This window comes from Protobothrops mucrosquamatus, unplaced genomic scaffold, assembly GCF_001527695.2.
Source record: "Protobothrops mucrosquamatus isolate PMUCROS unplaced genomic scaffold, P.Mucros_1.0 scaffold10, whole genome shotgun sequence".
Lineage (NCBI taxonomy): Eukaryota > Metazoa > Chordata > Lepidosauria > Squamata > Viperidae > Protobothrops > Protobothrops mucrosquamatus.
The window spans coordinates 1,680,637-1,686,558 of NW_015386397.1; the positions used below are offsets into that span (position 1 = coordinate 1,680,637).

Sequence of the window (5,922 nt, forward strand, 5' to 3'; positions counted from 1 at the left end):
TCACAATGTTGCCGTTGCAACTTTGATCAATCACTAAACAAATTGTTTTAAGTTGAGAATTACCTATATTTACTAAGAGTTATTCCAAAGTAAATAAGCATAGAATTGCCTCTATACTTAAGCATCTATTAAATTCAAACAATTAAACAAAGAATAAATAAAATAGAAATACAGTCTTGATTTTTACATTATGCTTAATGTAGTGTTGCTCTTATATAGGATGTGGAAAGTTCAACTGACACAAAGTGCTGCAGTTAAGATGGTTCCTCACAATTTCTTTTTTAAAATCTCTGCACAGGATACCAATTTCTTTCCAAATGTTACAGTGTACATGTGTGTATACGTTTTGTGTGTGTATGTACTATTGCACTCTCATTTAACAGGCCAAGATTTCTATCAATTATGTAAATTATGCAAATTGATGCCGATGATGTAATTTGGTGTATAGCAGTGGTTCTTAACCTGGGCGATATCACCCCCCAGGGGGCGATTTCGTTTTTCAGGGGGGCGATGGAACAAAAAGGGGCGACGTGGGGGCGAAGGAACAAAAAGGGGGCGATATGGGGGTGATGGAGCAAGACGTTTTGGGGACACTTTTGAGACTTTTTCATACAGTGAATCGCTGTATATCTGTCGTACAAAAACATCAGATCACTCGCTATTAGTGGATTGAATTGTGTTTTCAAATGTTCCTCCAGCTTGCTTCAATACAGAACGCCGTACATGTGAATACGCATCGCTTATCTTCATGCGCGTTGCGCAGCAGCCTCTACCCTTTTTATATTTCTTTTTGTGTCTTAAATTTCACTTGTAATTCAATCATTAAATGTTACTGTTTTTCTTTTCGTGCATTTCACTTTCTTGCAATTGAATTTTGTTTTCAGTGGTCATTACATTTAAGTGTCTTGAATAAATAAGATAATAATGAAATACACGTATCACAAAGTTTGGGAATAAAGCGACGGGTGGCACCAAAATTTTTCACAGTTGAGATATGGGAAAAAGACTGGAAATAAATTATTTGCATCAATATGTTCTGATGACAATTTTAAAGAAAACAAAACAAGTGTTTGCATAAATTGAAGAATTATTTCTTATGTTGTGATTGAGAGGTTATGTTGGGGGAGGGGGGCGATGACAACTTCCTCGTTGGCTCAAGGGGGCGATTCGTTTAAAAAGGTTAAGAACCAGTGGTGTATAGTATAGTTAAAATGCTGGCCTAGAAACCAAGAAATGTTGAGTTCTAGGTCTCCCTCAGGCATAAAAGCCAGCTAGGCGAATTTACCCCTCCCAACTGAATTTTCTGTTGGCCAAAATCAGCTGGAACTTTCTTTCCAATACTACTTGACAAGATGCCATCTATAATGGCCTTTAAAGTTTTAAATGTACATATCCATCAGTTGTCATTTAATTATTTTTTAAATGATAAACCTTTATAAAAATAATTTATTTCTACTTTGAGATGCAGTAATATAACTTTGGTGTATTCCACATTTTATTATGAATGTAAATAAACTGCCTATATTTGAGAGACTTACCTATGCAAAGGGACATTTTCCACCCAAAAATATGAATTACTAAGTAATTTAGGCAAAGCAAAAGGCATTTATTAACGGGGATACCAAGGCTTTTTATAAGGTACAGAAATAAATGATACATACATTTGGTATATGTGATATGTCAGAAAGCAAGTAATCAAGTGCTCATTGCATAAGACTTAAACAATAGAAAACACAATTTTAATAACATTTGCAAGAGGCAAATTATGGGTTACATTACACTTTTCCAGCTAAGTTTTATCTTTCTTATAACTTGCAAGTATACTCAAGGATTTTCAGATGTTGCTCTCTATTGCTCAGTAGTAAAAAGACAAGTTTTTGCATTCCAATAGAAATGGCCTTGGCTAAGAGTAAGTGCCATTATGTTTTGTTATTTGCCCTGTGTTGCATTTTAATATCCAAGTTGCTTCATAATTAATTGGGTTAATACAAGCATGGCAGAAATACCTCTTGTGTATTTGGGCAACTGATGTCCTTTGAAAACAGATTGGGGGATTGGAGTGTTCCTGCATTATAGTGAAATCAAATGCAATAATGTGATTTACCCAACAATCAGTACTTAAAGCACAGGAAAAAGAGGATATCTCTTACTCCAAGGAGTCTGTAAAGAAGGAATACAATTCTATTTCACATGCCAGAATTATCAATCATATGCTGCTGATAACTAGGAATTCTGCTCTTCCAGCCTGTCCCACCCGTATTTGCAGCATAAAAAAGATTGTAAAAGTAGCAGCAGAAGCAAAGGTCCAAAGAAATCATGGGTTTTTTAGAAGTAGTAAGTCCACAAAAATTATTTGTGGCAAGTTCCAAGAATCTGATAATATCCACCTACAAGTAAGGAGAAATTTCCTGACAGTTAGAACAATTAATCAGTGGAACAATCTGCCTCCAGAAGTTGTGAGTGCTCCAACAATGGAAGTTTTTAAGAAGAGACTGGACAGCCATTTTTCTGAAATGGTATAGGGTTTCCTGCCTGAGCAGGGGGTTGGACTAGAAGACCTCCCTTCCAACTCTATTATTATTGTTGTTGTTGTTACCTGTGAGGAAACCAAGGACCTTTTTCTTTTACAAGGACAGTGGGTTGGGTAGCAAAAATCTGAAGTGGACTGTCCAAGGTTGGATCTAGAGTCCTGTGATGGAAATTTTAAGCAGCACAAATTCTCCCTGCTGAACTGATCACTCAGGGCAACTGTAGGTCCCATTACTGTCCACAGCTTTCAGTGCTGCTTCTGTAATGATGGAAGCTGTTTGGCAGTTAATTCATTTCCCCTTAGCCATGGATGCACTGAGCTAGCAGAGAAGCCACTATTCGTGAGTCTTTTGTCTAGAAGAAGCTCCTAGAAATTTCCTAAAGGCTCCAGGAATAAGCCCGTTTATAATAGTTTGGGAATCACAATGTCCTTTCACACTTAGCTGGTGAGTCAGAAGATGAAGAAAAGCATGTAGAAAAATTGGGTGCCTATTGGAAACCATCCAGAACTATTCCAAGATGCATCATAAAGATATTGCAAGTGGCAGTTCCAGCATCTGAAAAAAACTTCTCATAAGCAATAACAGAGATACCTTTAAACATAGAAAAATTAATTAGCATTCAGATCGGCAAAGTGACTGCCTTTCATAAAACAGAGAAGTGCACCCAAAAGTGAAACCATCAGGTTTGCGTGAGCAATTTGGCAGCCTGAGGTTAAGATTCCTCTCAGCTACCGTAAGGCATCTGTAACACCAAAAAACATACATAGAGTCAGTGAAGATATTAACAGTTTTGTCTGTGGCAATACAACAAACATTAATTAAGACAGTACATTCAACTACTTAGGCTCCCAAGGACAGTAAAAAGGGTTCGTTCAACAGATTAAAAAAAGAAAATAAATGTATTCCCCATTAAACAGATTTTGTCAACCCCAAAGGAGATCCAGCCCAAAAAAATTCAAAGGATTTATAGGGGCACCTTAGTATGAGCAAGGTTTCTGTACAAGTTTACGCTCTGCAGTTATGTTGGCAACTTCTTTTATCTGTAGTCTCAGGAAGCAGAGTTGCAAGATTCAAAATTGTATATAGTTTCAAAGTCTCATTTGGGGTAACTAGAAGCTTTACTTCATAAGTGGCTAAACATTGATTCGAGGAGAAAAACAAAATTTGCTTATGAGAAACAAAAAGAACCCCCCAAAATCTAGTTTATGGAAAACTCATAACCAAGTCTTATGGTTTGAACAGAAAGGACAACAGTAGCCAAGCTCTTAGGCAACTACTGCATAGGATGCAGCTATAAGCAGTGATACCTTAACATTGATAATGTAACAATCACAAAAAACCCTCTTCCCTATAGGGACACAGGAATTCTTCCTCCTCACTTTTCAGCTGGGGAAAGGATATGGCTCTATTTACACAGGTAGGAATGTTTATATTAAATTCAAGCAAACCATTCAACAGGCAGAGAGACAAGTAAACAAAGAAAAATGTATTCTTAAATAAAACAAAGACAGATTATTGTGATTGCAATAGCATGGACATGCAGTAGTGGCGTTTGGATAACAAATCTTCTATTAGCTTTGATAATGTCAAATTATAGTCTTACAATGTTCATTGGTTTATTACTCCACGAGCAATATTTAAGGGAAAAATGCAAATGTCTGTGACAAATTTATTCACAAAAAGAAAAATGCTATATTTTTAAAAGGGTTAATTTTGCTTCTTAGATTATAAGAAAAAGGTCTTGAGATAGTGTTACAATTGGCTTCTGATTGCAAGGACAATAAAGAAAAATAAATGTTTTTCTTAAGTTGAAAAAAGGGCCTCCCTAGACTGTCATGTTAAAAGTACCACCACCTTTTAAAATGCTATAATAATGAAGCCTAAAAGTTAGGAGAACACATTATGGTTCAATAAAATTCCAAAGCTATTACTTACCGATGCTAATATCCCTTTATTTCTCGGTGGCAGCATGATCTTTGAAATTCAGTATCTGAAATATTATTAGAAGACAATTAAAACATGTTTATGAATTGTATTTGGAGATCACTTAATCGCTGCATAAAAATCGGGTGTACTTTTAATGTGCATATTGAATATTACTTTCGATAATAATGCTGAAACATGATCCCACCTCTGATTACTTTCCTTCCTTCCTAGTATCTCCTGTACTATTCCCAATATTGTGCGATTCATCCTCGACATTACTTCTTTCCCGCCATTTTTGCTGTGTCCGCTCCCTGTTGCGCATGCGCAATGGCGCTACCTCCCAGTCTCCTCCCCGCCTGCCGTTGAATGAACGAGGCGTCGTGGTAACGTCACTTATAGTCCCGGATGTGTCAGGTCAGGGCGTTATGAAGAGACCTCAAGGGGACAGCTGCAGCTATTGCGTATCGTTTGCAGGTGAGGTGGAACGGGTGACAGGTATAACTCACCACATCATAGGGACAAAGGGAGTAATATATAACGCTCATAGGTAACTGATTGCAAAATAATGAGCCAAAGGCCCTGACGCAAGAAGGGGCGGGGCGGAAGGCTAAAAACCTCGGTTGAGGGTCGCGCATGCGCTATGATGTAGCCTCGTCCGTTCGGAGTGTAGCCCATGCGCCTTCATTCAAAGGCTGGCAGAGATTGCGCAGGCGCCTTGCATGAAATCGTTGTGCGAGAGAGGGAGGTTCAGGTTAATTCTAGGGCACGCATGCGGTGCAAAAAGTTTGTGGCATGCCGCTCCTTTGCGCCTGCGCTGAAGGGAATGAAAGAGGAACAGTCACATCCTGCAGCTTCCTGGCTTTTCTTTCCTTCTCCTCCCACCCCTCTTCTGTTGCGCCTGCGTATAATGTTGCTGCAGGGGCCTTGCGGAATAATGATCCTGGTGCAGCTGCGTAAGGGGGAAAGGATTGGAAGACGGAGAGATGCTGCCAAATAGTGAGCTGTGAGTGCTGTTACTGCTTTTCAAAGGGAAAATGCTAATGGAATGGGTAGAGGTGTTATCTTATTCTGTTTCTATAATTATCCCTGCCCACTATACTGTCCGGGTCATTGGTTATTCCTATTTATCTTGATAAAGAACAAAGTGGCAGAAGTTATTTACTGAGGCCAACAGGTAAGAGTCTTCATCCTGATCCCCTTTCCTAGAAGGCAAAGAATTAGGTTGAATAATTGGTAAAAGGTGAAATGATGCTAAAGTTCATCAATCCAGTATGATAACTGTGATTAACGAAGGTAGCTTTATATTCTGATGAAGTTTGGTGAAAATGAAACCTGGGCAGGCCATAGGCAAGAAACTTGCTGTTTTCTCATCAGTAAAATAATAACTTCAATCAGTTTTGCACATTTTGTAAGCATAAGCAACTTTATTTCAAAGTTACTGCTGCTGAAAGGATAGAAATCAGAT

At 38.2% G+C, this 5,922-nt stretch overlaps 1 long non-coding RNA gene across 1 annotated transcript; it reads right to left on the minus strand.

Moving 5' to 3' along the window:
- Nucleotides 1–2,583: 2,583 nt before the first annotated feature.
- On the minus strand, nt 2,584–4,766 carry LOC107282659. The gene is made up of 3 exons (XR_001548780.1): nt 4,663–4,766; nt 4,467–4,521; nt 2,584–3,273 (listed from the first exon to the last, which is right to left on the minus strand). It is a non-coding gene; the product is annotated as an uncharacterized LOC107282659 (long non-coding RNA).
- Between the last annotated feature and the right edge of the window lie 1,156 nt (nt 4,767–5,922).